Here is a 14682-nt window from a genome sequence, read left to right as displayed (position 1 = left end):
TACAAGGCAGTCCCTTCGGACGAGGTTGAGAAGAAATGTTGGATGCATTTGATAGATGTTACTATGATGATGGAGTCCCGATCTCGTGAAGGTCTTTGGGATTCCCTTGGTAAGTTCTTAATTTTCTTTATTCTTCACCATTGACTTTCTTTTGTAGTATTTGTCTTGGAATAGCAATTGTATTTTTATGCAGATGTGATGCAGGATAAAGTAAAGGTTCAACTTTTAAGGTGAGGAATACAACCACCTGGTCCGGCCGGAAATCTCCACCCCCTTCAGGGTTTGCATGTGAATTATGAATCTCGCCTCAAACCTTCTTATTATCGTCACGATTCTCCTTTTGATGATGACTGAGAATTTTTTCTGGCCTTTCCTGATAGTCCTTACGGTAAGAGTTGTATGCTTTGGCCCGTTCTGCTAAGAAGACTTATGTTTCTTTGTCCTTGGATGGATTCGGTTGTCGGGAATCTCTTCGGTCCGAGCAAGTGCGTGGAGAGAAAGTTTGATTAGAGAGGAGTGTGACCAGTTTGGTATCCCAACGAGATACTTATTTGAGGGAGCTGAAGAAAACACATGCTTACCTACAGGAGGTACGTAGACTTTTGGCTCCTTTCAATCTTATGTGTATGTTGGTAGTCAGGCAGTCCATTTGTCGAGGGCATTGGAGGAAAAAACCTAGGCTCTTAAAAATCTACTCAAGGGAGTTGGAGCTCTTGCACAGACATAATGCTTCTATGGCTCGACAGTTGAAAGAATTTGTCTCTATGAACCTTGGGCACTTGTGGAGTCTTTTGAAAATGCATTGCAACAAGTGGAACGTTTTCATCATCCACTAACTGTCTCGAGGGATTGAATTCGCTCAGATCAAGAGTTCAAGATGGTCAAATTGTTTTCAATCCTCGAGTAAGAATCCCGTGCTCCCATTGTAACACCCTAAAACCCTGACTCTTAAAAGAATAAAATCATACATTTTAGGATGTTACTCAAAACATAACATGCATTTTCCAATTAATTTTAAAACTCACAGCAAAATTAACATAAACTTCAATTATCTCATCAACGGAGATACTTAATGAAAATAGTATAATCCAATGGTTAACTTAAAAACAAATAAGACGCCATGTTCCCCGATGTTACAGATCAGAGTATTAAGCCAACTAAATAGCGATAAATGATAAAATAAAACTAAAAAAGCTCCAAGTCCATCTTCCAAATCACAACATCATTTACTCCTCATGAGTATTTGTACAATAATGTATAGAGCAACACAAAACAAATAAAAAATAAGTAAGAATATGCTCAAATATATTAATAGTGTAAAAGAATGTAAGGGTAGGTTAATTCACATAATCAACAAACACATTCAATTACATAGCAACACAATAATTCAATTCACATAGCCTTTATGTATGTAATGTGACTCACAACTCGAATCTATACATGTGATACCAATTTGGACATCATACATTTCTTAATGATCTCGTTCACTCATCAACGGTTCCTTATTCGAATCGGGTCCCCACTTCTGAACCTCGGACAATCATAGTCCCCACTTTTGAACTCATGACTTACCTCTTTCAACACACTGATACAATATGATGCGTGACATATAAGTAATGCAACCACAAGAATTGTGGTTCCACTTATAACCAAAAAAAATTACAATATATCATTCACAGTAGTCCCCACTTCTGAACTACACACCTCAATATAACACATACAATTACATTCACAAATCATAATTGTATTTGCAACCTAACAACTCATACATATAATCATAATTCACCACTTATAATTATACAAATCAATTCAATTATTATTTCATCATCATAATATTCACCTCGATTAATTAATCATATCAAATACCCCAAACAACCGTCAAACATCGACCACAAGAGAAAATAACATCGAAAACCAAACCGATCACTCAAAACCGGTCCTTGACAGTCATGACGGACAACTCGTTATCTGGGTGACGACCGTCACCCAACGCGTCATCCCTTTCCTTCATCACCTGTCACCTCTGTGACAATCGGGAGAAGAAATCTCGCCTGGAGACCATGACAGTCTCCCCATCACCTTGCTGATGACTGTCAGCCAACCCAGATGCATGACGGGTAGCCTGTCACGCTTATGACGCCCGTCATGTTGTTGCATAAGGTATTTTTTGCATTTTCCTCCATGGGAGCTCATTCAAAGCTATGATTTTGACTACCAACATTCCAATTCATATATAAAATAATGGAAACATATTATGTAGGGATCAAATCATCACATACTCATCGATTATCATTCAATTTCATCAATTAATCCCAAATTCAAGGTTATGTTCATAACACCAAAACACATCAATGGCAACAATCAAATTCATAATTCATACCAACATATTCTGCATAATATTCAACATATAACATAACACTAATTCACACATCAAACATGGAAATTAACATGGATAATCACACAATCATCATCAAAATCCATAAAGCACAACAATGGTGAAGAAAACCTATAGGAGGGTGATGATCCTTATCTATGCTTCATGTAATACATCTATATTCAAGTAGTCCCCCCCCCCCAATTTACATGAACTTCCAGCATCAAGCTCAAAGCTTTGGCTATGGTTTCTTCGTCTCTCTCAAATCATTGTTTTGCCTATTATGTCCATGTCCCCTATGGAAACGACAATATTTCGATCTATCTGTCAGTGCGGATTCTCGCATGGTGTTGGGAGGTCATATTCTCGCCTTTCTGAATTTGGTATTAATACATTCTTAGTATATTCTTCTTGGGGAAGTCTTTAGAGGGGTATATCTATCATATCGGTTGCACATCCCTTTATCGGTATCCTTTCTTTGCCTACGGGGGTCTTTTATCGCTGGGTGCTCAGGACGAATATCGACAGATGAGGCCGGATTATCAAAGTCAGTGTTCAGTTTCTTCTCTAGTGTTATATATGGTTGAGCTAAGTTTAACATCTCTTGAGTTATCCTAACCTTTTTCTTTCCCAGTTTGGCATGAAAAGGATGGTTGCGAATGAGGCTATTTTCTAAGATCCAACACTGAAGAGATTCTTATGTTCCTTTAACTTATATTACAACTTGAGTGAATCGATCGATGTAGGATCACATGCTTTCTTTCGCTCCTTACATGATACAGTTCAGGACGGCTATAGTAATTGATTGTCTTTTTCATGCAATAAAATGTGTGGTAAGTCGATCGCAGAAATCCATCCATGACTCGATGAACCCGTAAGAAAGGTCGTTGAACCATGGTTGTGTTGGTCTGACCAGAGTCATTTCTAATAACTTGCATTTGAAGGGGTTATCGATACAGTAGTAGTTGAGTCGATCATTTACAAGTTGCATATGCTCATCAGGATCCCCTTTCCCGTTGTACTCCTCCAATTTTGGAGGTTTTGCATGGATTTAGGGATTTCTCTCTCTAGAATCCGAGTACATAAAGGATGTTTAGGTTGTTCTAACTATGGTTGACGCTTATCACGGTCCTGGGATGGAGCGTAACTCCCTCGATCTCCTCTTGGACTCTCAGGAGGAGAATTATGCTTACCACCTTTGAAGGATTCTTTGAATTTGTGGGTTTTCCATCTTATTTTGTTGCATACGATTTCGGTTGTTCAAACCAATTTCTCCTTGAGTCAACTTCTTGTACTGTATTAACTCGGGGTTGAACGTATTGGAGGCTTTCTTCCAAACAAAGGAACTTTTCTTCCACCACCTTGGAGTTTTATTCTCGAGTGATGTTGTAGATGTCGTTAGCTAATGCGTTCATATATTTAGATTCAAGGTTCTCTTAGAGGTTTCCAAAATATCGCGAGATCTCAGGTCGTTCCATTGGAATTAGAGACGGAACCTGACACAACGGTGTTTGGACTATTCCTGTTTGGCGTGGAAGGAGAATTACGTTCATTCGTTGAAGAGTGTTGGTGTCGAGGTTTTCACCACCAGATAGATGTGTAGTATTTGGCAAACTAGTAGTTGGAGGTACCACACTAGCGACTACCAAAGTAACTTCGTGTGCGGAGGTGGAACGAGTGGTTCTCGATCCAGTCATTTTTGTAGTTCGATGAAGTTTTCAAGAACTGAAAAACAAAGATATGAAGAATCAGTGTATATCTATCGATGTTTGCCTCGATTTTCCTAATCGAGAGAGAATTTACTTCGATCCATTGGATTCTCTAGTTTGAATTCAAGGAGAACCTCACACTATAGGAATGACCTTGGAATTAGGAAATTGTGAGTTATGCGGGAATCAGAAGTCAGTTCCCACAAACGACGCTATTGTTCCGTACTAGAACCAAAAATAGATGTAACCATGGAACATACATTGAAGGAGAGCTTTCGATGCAAAAGAATGGCGTTGGGGTGTACCTGCAAGGTTAGCAATCCAATGGTCAAGTCATTATGTGAGTGAGAAATAGAGTATTCAAATTGTGTACGAAAATTGTTACCCGAAATGGTGTCATCTGTATATGTGGAGGAGTTTAATAACTAATTCGTTGACTAAATAGAATGAGATGCATAGGGTCGTTGGATTCTTTGGAGAGATGGGTCCCTTGCTTCTAGCTTATTTAAGGTAGAATAGTCAGGGGAACATTCCATGGGGATTCGGTATATTCTCGAACTGGATATGAGGTGTTGCGCCTAGAAGCAACCAGATTGGAAAAGGATCATGACATGATCAAATTATTCTGAGGAGTTCTTTAAGTATAGTGGTCAGATCTCTGAGAATAAGTCGAGGATATGATTGGCCCATAAATGTGTGTATGTGTGTGTGTGTATGACCTTGCGAAGCGCATCGCACGCTCGTGGATGACTAATAGAGCCGCCACTGAATTTTATTTATTTCTAAGGAAAGGGGAAATGAAGATAAAACCATAAGGGAAAGAAAGGGATAAGATGGTTGTCGCAACTAAATAAGAGTTTGGGAGTCAGTTATGCGAGGGGAATGTATTAGTACCCTTCGCATCCGTTGTAGTTAATGAGAACCTTCTCTAGTTCTAGGGTTAAAGTGTTTGTTAAGGAATGTTTACGATTCTTTTATTTTATTAATTTGAATATTTACAAAAATAGAAATTATTTACAAAGGATAAATGAAAAAAAAAATTAATTAGTGTGCTCGCCAAGGTTACAAAATCTCGTGCCTTCGTATTCTCATATTATAATGAAAAAATTAGAGTATCGTAGTTCATAAAAAATAACAATAATAATAATAATAATAATAATAATAATAATAATAATAATAATAATAATAATAAGAAGAAGAAGAAGGTTTGGCACGCGACATCCTTAAAAGGCTCGACGAACTTGCCCTTCATGAGCTTCATGCTCCGGTTGCCAGATACTTGATTGAGTTCAAAGCTTTATTCACCCAACTGGTCAAGGATCTTGCTCTTCATCGGAATGCTGATTTTCAAATTAAAATGAAGATCAACGAGATAAGACTAGAGTGGGATTTTAGTGAAGACTATGAGAAAAAACTCAATGACTTCGAGGCCAAGAAACATGATCGTCTCAGGAAACAGCAAGTCTTCGATCAAAAAATCTCAGACTATCAAGCTCAAACAGCTGAACTCACTAAGAAGATTGTTGAGGTTGGGGCGCAAAAGCCTCTTTAGATACAACTGAACCTCTTCCTACTCAAGATGTCGTCGATCGGGAGGTTCTTAAAGGGATTTCACATGGCGAAAAGGCCCTTGAAATCAAAGCAAGGATTAACTAGTTACGAGAGAAGAAAAGCCTCCTTGACAACATTATTGGTCATGAGAAGAACCTTTTCAAAGACTTTAAGTCTAGGTTTCCTGCTTGATGTATTTCTTTTATCGAGGTAATTGTAGTGTTGGCTGACCATTTTGTATGCCATCTTGGCTTTAAACAATTAATGATTATTTTCACTGTGTTTGAATTTGAATATCTTATAGCATAGGTTTATATATTTTCAAATATTTCCCATTTACCCTTAAGATTCTTCGATCAATACCCAACTCCTGAATTTCATAGGCATTGTTAGTAAACATTTGGATTATTTGAAATGGTCCTTCCCACTTTGGTGATCATTTTCCTAAAGTTCGATCTCTTCGATCCATAGGTAAAATTACCTTCCAAATATAATCATTTATTGCAAAGGTTTTCATTTTAATCCTTTTATTGTATACTTTGGCCACACACACCTTTTGTCGTATCAACACGTCTATTACAACCAACCTTTCTTCGTCTAAATCAGTCAGTTCATCGAACATCAATTTCTAATACTGTTTCGATGGAATTTCATTTTTTCGTTGCACACTAACTGATTGTAAACAAATCTCTGATGGTAACACAACATCGTGCCCAAATGTCAAACGGAAAAGCATTGAATTTGTAGCCTCTTTTGGGGAAGTTCGACAAGCCCATAAAATTTGGTCTAATGTTTTGTGCCAATTCTTAGGTTTCTTGGCAACATGTTTTTTGATTAAACCAATTATCACTTTGTTGGCTGCCTCGACTTAGCCATTTGCTTGGACGTAGTAATGTGTGGAAGTAACCAACTTGAACCCTGTTTCAATGACGAATTCTTTCATCTTTTGTCCCACAAAAACTGAGCCTTGATCTGCAGTAATGGTTTCAGGAATCCCAAACCTATACACGATATGTTTTTGAATGAATTCGATCACAGACTCTTGATCCATTTTCCCCAAAGGGATAGCTTCTATCCATTTTGTAAAGTAGTCTATTCCGACTAGGATAAACTTTTATTGTTTCGACGAGGCTGGTTGAATCTCACTGATGACATCTAATACCCAACCTCGAAAGGGCCAAGGCTTGATAATTACATGCAATTCGCTTGCTAGTATATGTTGGATGCTTGTATGCAGCTGAAATTCTTGGCACCCTTTGGCGAAATCAATATAGTCTATTATTATACATGGCCAATAAAATCCTTTTGGGATTGCCATATTGGGTGACAGCGAGACGTTCGTCACCATCTTTTCCTTTACCTCAATAAAATCCTTGAGCTTTTCTTTCGATACCTTGTACCCAGAGGAAATTTGTGCTAATTCATTGGCTTCTTGATTCTCCATTTTGGGCACATGCTTGATGCAGACAACCTCGAAGCACTCTAATAGTTGCATCGCCGTTGTGAAATACATCAACAAATTTTCTTTAGTGCACTTGTATTCTCGTATGATTTGTCTGATCATTAGCTACAAATCTCCTTTTATTTCGACCTTCTTGGCCCCTAAATCCCTTAAGATTTTAAGACCAGTTATTAGGGCTTCGTACTCTACTTCGTTATTGGAACACTTTCTATCGACTTTACATTTGAACTTCGTCGAAATGTCTTGTGGGGACAATATTAAGATCCCAACTCCTATTAATTTTTTTGACTTGACCCATCGAAATATAACCTCTAAGGGTTCGTGTCAACCATGTTTAGTGAAGGTTCGATTATGGCGTGATCTACAACAAAATCTGCCACTATCTGGACTTTCATAGCCCTCAAAGGCCTATATGTTAAAGAAAATTCTATTAATGCTAGTGCAAATTTCCCAATTCGACTATGTAGAATGGGTTTAGGCAACATATGTTTAGTAACATCATAATGAGACGAAACATAAACTGGTTTTATATATTGCTTTAATTTCATACATGGGAAGTATAGGCACATGCACAGTTTTTCAATCACATTGTACCTAGTTCCAGCCTTTATCAAAATTCGACTGAGGTAATAGATGGGTCTTTCGATACCATTGACATCCTCTTGAGCTAACATACTTCCTATGGCCGTATCCGACACAGCAATATACAAACCCATATTCTTATTCCTACTAGGCGGTAACAAAATAGGAGGATTTGTGAGGTACTCCTTGATGGCGTCGAAAGCCTCCTGCTGCTCTTGCCCCCAGAGAAAATCGCTTACCTTGTTGATCTTGAGTAGTGGCAAAAAAACCTTCATCTTGCCACTTAGGTTCTATATAAATCTTCTAAAGAAGTTTATCTTCCCCAATAAAGACTGGAGTTGTTTCTTTGTTGATGGAGGCTTGAGATCCAAATTGCTTTTGTTTTGTTTTGGTTGATCTCGATGCCTTTCTTGTGTACCACGAAACCTAAAAAGTCTCATGCATGTACACCAAAAGCATATTTTAATGGATTCATTTTCAATCCATATTTTCTCATCCTCTCAAATGAGCGTCGAAGATGATCCAGATGATCATTTTTAGAAGACGAATTTATCACAATATCATCAATGTATACCTGCATAAATTTTTCAATAAAATCATGGAATACGGACTTCATGGCTCTTTGATAGGTTGCTCCAGCGTTTTTTAAACCAAACGGCATCACAACCCATTCGTATGTTCCCAAAGCTCCATGACATCGAAATGCCGTCTTGGGAACATCATCTTCCACTACGAGAATTTGAATATAGCCAGAATAACCATCAAGCATACTCAAATATTCGAAGCCTGCGGATGAATCGACTAGCCTTTCTGCCACATGCATTGAATACTCATCTTTTGGAGTAGCATTTTTTAAATCTCTAAAATATATACAGACTCTAAGAGTTCCATTTTTCTTAATAATAGGTAATATATTAGCTAACCGTTCTACATACCTTGCAGTTTTGATGAACCGACTTTTGAGGAGTCTTTTGATCTCCTACTTAATCTTTATTGTGACTTCTGGAGCAAATCTTCGAGGATATTGCTTTACTGGCCATTTTTCTGGTTGAATAGGAAATCGGTGCTCCAACACACTTTGATCCAGACCAGGCATTTCGCCATAGTTCCAGGAAAAACAGTCTATATATTCTTTCAATACTTCGGTCAGTTTAACTTTCATCTTTGACTCAACTTTAATGCTTATTAATGTTGGTGTTTTTGTGACTCCATCTCCTAGATCAATATCTTCGAGTGGGTATTGTGCTTTCATTTTCTGCAACTCATTCAATGGGTTTTTCTCAAACCCCAAAGGCTCATTGTCATATATGCAATCAAGCCTCCGACTTTCTGAAGCTGTTGTTTGACCTTGTCAGCCATCTTCACATTCTTTGGCTTTGATAGCCGAATTATGTAGTCTCTCAGCTTCTAGAGCCAACTTTCGCTTATTCTCAGCCAAATAGGCCGAAATTCGAGCCAAACATTTTGACTCAGTAGTCATCTCCATCTACTGCAGGCCACCCTGTAAGTGGAATTACCATTTCTGGCTCCATTTCTTCTTCAGCATCCCAGATGAATCCATAGTCGAGATCGAGGTTCAGGACATGGCTCGTGTTAACTGAAGTATAGGACCCTGATTCGTCATCACAAGGTGTGATGTTTGTCAAATTTTGGTCGAAAGATTTCTTCGAGCTTGGCCTTAACGATCATGTAATGACTTTCGTCAGCTTCGATGTTTTCCATGATGTCGTCCTTTCTCTAGATTATGAGTCTTTGATGTACATTTGATGGGACTTCTCCTATTCCATGGATCCATTCCCGTCCTAGGAGTAGGTTAGAATTTTCTCTAAAGTTTATTACCATAAAGAGCGTCGATCGCATGGTCGTAGAAACGGCTAGGTCGACTTGGATAACCCCAAGTACATTACTGGTTTTTCCCTCATAGTTAGATAAAACCATATTGTGTTGTCAGAGATCATCGTCACATTTCCCCATCTTCTTGAACAAAGTGTAAGGCATTAAGTTGACGGTTGCACCTTCGTCTACAAACACTTTGTTCACTTCTATCCCGTTGATCTTCGCCCTTATGAACAAAGGTTTCAGATTGTACATCATCCATGGGTTAGGTTTTTCGAACATGGCTTTCTTCTCCTCGACCATGCCACTATTCATAACGTAATAGCACAATGGTTTACCTCCAACAGTTTTGTCTGGCATGAAGTCCTCCTCTGCTTCAGAGACTTCCGACACCATATTGTCGCAACGGGAAAAACAACCGGCGGAAAAAACATGTTTACAGAGCCGCCACCGACGCTATTCATCCTATGACGGAAAGGAAACGCAGGACTAACCTAAGAAATGGGAAAGGAACGGTCTTACGACCAGAGATTGCAAGGTACGGGAGTCGATTACACAAGGGGAAGGTATTAGCACCCCTCACGTCCGTCGTACTCGACGGGATCCACGCTCAAAAGAATAGGAAAAGGTTGCTAAATAACTGCTCAAAGAGAATGCACACACACTGGAATAAGAAACAGGTGGAAGAAGACGGAGGAAGGGGACTCGACAGGATGTCGCATCCTGGGCCTACGTAGTTTGTCAGAAACAATCATCAGAGTCAACGTAGTTCGAGGAAATGGGGAACATGCTCGCTAGGACATCGCATCCTATGCCTACGTATCTTCTCTATCCAGAGTAAGAATCAGAACACTCGTAGTTCGGCTAACGCACACCGAAACAAAACACCGAAAGGAGACGCTGAGACGTCAAAAGAAACACTCAAAAGGAAACAGAATGCCAATACATGGACTTACATCCGACTCCAAACACACACACAAGGAAACAGAATGCCAAACATGGACTTACATCCGACTCCAAACACACACACAAGGAAACAGAATGCCAAACCTGGACTTACATCCGACTCCAAACAAGCACACGCTAACCAGCAAACACCAAAGCAAAAGGGTATCAGATCAACAAACTAATAGGGAGTCTTGAACTCGGACCTAATAGCTGTCACAAAAAAGAAAAGGTTGAACAGACAAACTAATAGGGAGTCTGGAACTCGAGCCTAATAGTTGTCACAAAAAAGAAAAAAGGTTGCCCGGAGAGACCTCGCACGATCTCCTGCCTACGTATCTCATCTGGTATGAGAATCAGGGCGACGTAGTTCCCCTTAACAGGGGAGAAACTCTCTCCTTACCAGAGACTGGGGAATAACAAACTAAAAGTGAGACTGACTCGAGCCTAATAGTTGTCATGTAATCCACAGTAGCCCTAGGTTGAGGTATCTAATCAGAACCTAACTCGCACAGGAAGCAAGTCAAAACGAACAGCAAATAAACATACCAAAAGCAAACACACAAGCAACCATCACACTCTATATACAAACAAGAGGCTCAGACAAACGGTTGGGCTTTAGTCAAGGGGTCATATCAACCTCGACAAACAAGCCAAAACTGTAGGGGTATGCTGAAGCTCTTAACCACTAACATTGAGAGTTAGGGTGAAGCTGATCAAATATGGAAATGAGGATCAGACCTCATGCTCTTAACCCTGGCCTGGGTGAGCTCAAATCAAAGAAAGTGTGGGGGTCCAGAAAGAGGGACCATATTCCACTTGACTGACTCTATACAAGATCTTGGGTATGTGTTCAAGAGCATTAGCACGTAGTGCGAGCATAATGAACGACTCACTGAATAACAGGGGACTGGCTACTAGTCCCTTCTATCTGTCAATTGCCTCTTCACTTAGGAGGACTTAACAAGTAGCATGCCTCACTTGGAGGTCTTTAGCACAAACATAAACAATCACAAACATTGCCTCTTAAGGAGGACTTCAGCCAAATGCCTGCCAAAAAAAGCGACAGGGCTTCCAGACTACATGGAGTGAGAAGGCTAAACAACCTCAGTGGTGTATCAACCACACTCCAAAGCAAAGCAAAAGCTAGCTAGCAAGCGGATAATGTACCTGTACAAAAAGCCAGACAGTTAATATTGTATTCAGAAAACGAAGCAGACAACAGTGGAATCATCCAACAATTATACACAAGGTAAGTCTCAAATGCAATCACTCAAGTGAGTTCATCACATCAAGGGACCTACAACACAACAAAGGTTAGTAAACAAAGCAAATGGCATCTCAAATGATGAGGCCACACCAATCATTAGTGCTAAATACCTGAAACACAAACACAATTGGTGAGCACAAACCACTAGTACAAAGACTAGGGTCAAAGGTAAGTCAAATGACTAAAACAGAAGTCAACATTTCATATGAAGCAAATTCAATCAAACAAGAAGAAAGCCTCAAAAGGACCAAAGTCAAATCATTAAGCAAAGCCATCAATTAATCAAGATAAGGCAAAGGCAAACAATGTGATCACATTTAGATATCAAGAATAGAAAATCCACATTAAAACAGAAATAAATCCAATGATCATGAAAATTTTTATGTGCACTTAACATGTTATGGACAAGCATCATACCAAAAATTAAGTCCAGGAGATAACAAATGGTGTGTGAATGAAAATGCACAAGTACAAGGTCAAGAATGTGACACCAAATGTTACAACATATATCCATGTGTCCAAAACAGTGGTATTAAATGGTAAAAATTCCAAACAAAAGCCAAAAGATCATGTTTCATGTTAGGATTAGGCATGTCAAATTTCAAAGAAATTGGATAAACCATGAGCATTTTACAATCAAATGAATGCAACATATCATTATGGCATCATGTTCAAACAATCAAGCACAATTAAAAAAATCCAGCAGCACAAAAATCATGAAAATAACATCAAAAAATAAAAGACATCAAGACAAGCATATGGAAAAATGTTTGAATTAATTTGGATTAGTATGCTATTTTTTATGATTTTTGCAAATTGGAGAAAATAAAAATGAAATAATGCAAATCATGTGGAAATAATATTTGAAATGAGAAAACATAACATGCACCAAGCAAGAATCGAACCAAGGCTCCTAAGGTTACAGGCGCTTCATGGAAAACAATTGGAAATTAAAAGGTGCAAGCGCTGGAATCGAACCAAGGTCTGTTAGGTCACATGCGCGCTCAAAAATGAAATTAAACAAACATGCAAAGCGCAGGATCGAACAGAGGTTTGGAAGCTTGCAAGCGCGTTCAACATGAAACGCTGCGTTTGGCATGGCAAAGAAAAAACAAGTGGAAAATAAAATGCCAGCGCAAGGAATCGAACTGAAGACGGCAAGGTTGCAGGCGTGCTAACGTGAAACCCTAAGTCACGAACCAGACGGCCGGAATAGTAATTTCGGTCGTCTTCTCCGGCCAATTCACGGCGACATCCAACATTTTTTTCCAGAATTTATCATATGATACACCGTTGGAAAGGTCTTGTTACGTAGAACACGGATCTCACACTCACTAAGCCTAAAACCTAACGAATCAACCGGATCGAAGAGAAACATTATGAACATCAAAATTTCCAGTCAACATATCTCACTCATTTCTTAACCAAAACAAGATCTAAAGACATCAGCATCATCAGCATCAAAAGCTCTACCTAATCATGTGCATAAAAAGGCAAAACAAGAGATTCGAATTCCAACCTTTTTGAAGAGCAGTGTGTTGATTTCGTGGATTCAAGCTTCCTCCAGCTCCAGATCTCCTTCCTCAACCTTGTTATGAAGTTTGATGCACAAATTAACACTTGAAAAGGCTTGGATCTTGCTTAATTTCAGAAAACCATCTTCATGACCTTGTACTTGTGGAGCTCGAATCTGCACCAAATTCTTCAATCCAGGTGATGATTCTTCATCAATGATGCATTGTGAACATGATTATGCAAGAATATTGATGAGTTATGTGAAGAAAATTCAAGTTTGAATTGAGAGAATTTTTGGAGGGAAAATGGAATTCTAGATCTAGAATTGTGATTATGAGCAAATTCTGTTAGGATTATCTATTTATATGGTTCACTAATCACAATGCTAATCCACATTAAGCTTGGTTAATCTTGAATGAATTATGAAGTGTTTTGCAAAAAAAATGAAAAATGAGGTAGCATGCATAAACCATACGTGAATAGTGCCATGCAATGGTCCAATTTCACTCAAAATCATCTAATAAACACAATGGAATGATCAAATGGCTTGCATAATCAACCAAATTCAAATTGTCAATTTTCCCTCCAAAATGCATGAATGAACAAGTTATCACATGAGCTTTTTCCATGCAAGGCAATGGTTGATTTGGAAAATATTGGTCACAAGAAGCATTTTGCAAAAAGAGTGACTCAATTTGGAGTTTTGGATCAAAAGTTATGCCACTTCTAAATTCCATGTATACTTTGTGATCATTTGGCCATAACTCCTCAACCATTTATCAGATGATCATGATCTAGGACTTTTTGAAAATAGGAGAGAAAGATCTTCAACTTTTATGTTCACAAAATTTTCAATTGAAGCTTCTTTGATGTTGGAAAGTTAAGTTGAATGTGGACCAAAAACTTGCCATTTTTGGAAACTTTCAATTACAGGTCACTTTCCATTTTTGGAAACTTTTGTCCTGACTTCAAATTCTTCAAGATAGATGTTTGACATGAAAAATGAACCTCTTTTGAACATGATTGAGATGTTGAAACTCATTTCCCCACCTCATAGCCCTCAGTTGACTTTACAGTTGACTTCTTTGGTCCTCAGATGACCTAGAAATGCTCTGATCAGCTTGAGCCTGCACCACTTGAGCAAATGGCTCAGAAATGAAACCCTAGCTCTTGTAAGCTCAAAATCATACTCATGTGATCCTCATCTCAATAGAATGCCTCATCTCCTTGAGAAACCCTGGCTGGAAGAATACATTGATTAGGGTTGACCTGAGGTCAAAACCCTAATCCAAAGGAACCTGAGCCTGAATCATGAAGCCCTTGATGATGACATAACCATGATGATGGTGACATATCCCTGCAAACAAGATAATGCTCAACCTCCTTGAAGAACCAAGAAAACCCTAACTGGAGTGCAAACCCTCAGATGGTTGATGAT

This window comes from Lathyrus oleraceus, chromosome 1 (genome assembly GCF_024323335.1).
Source record: "Lathyrus oleraceus cultivar Zhongwan6 chromosome 1, CAAS_Psat_ZW6_1.0, whole genome shotgun sequence".
NCBI lineage: Eukaryota > Viridiplantae > Streptophyta > Magnoliopsida > Fabales > Fabaceae > Lathyrus > Lathyrus oleraceus.
This window is presented reverse-complemented; position numbering follows the sequence as displayed.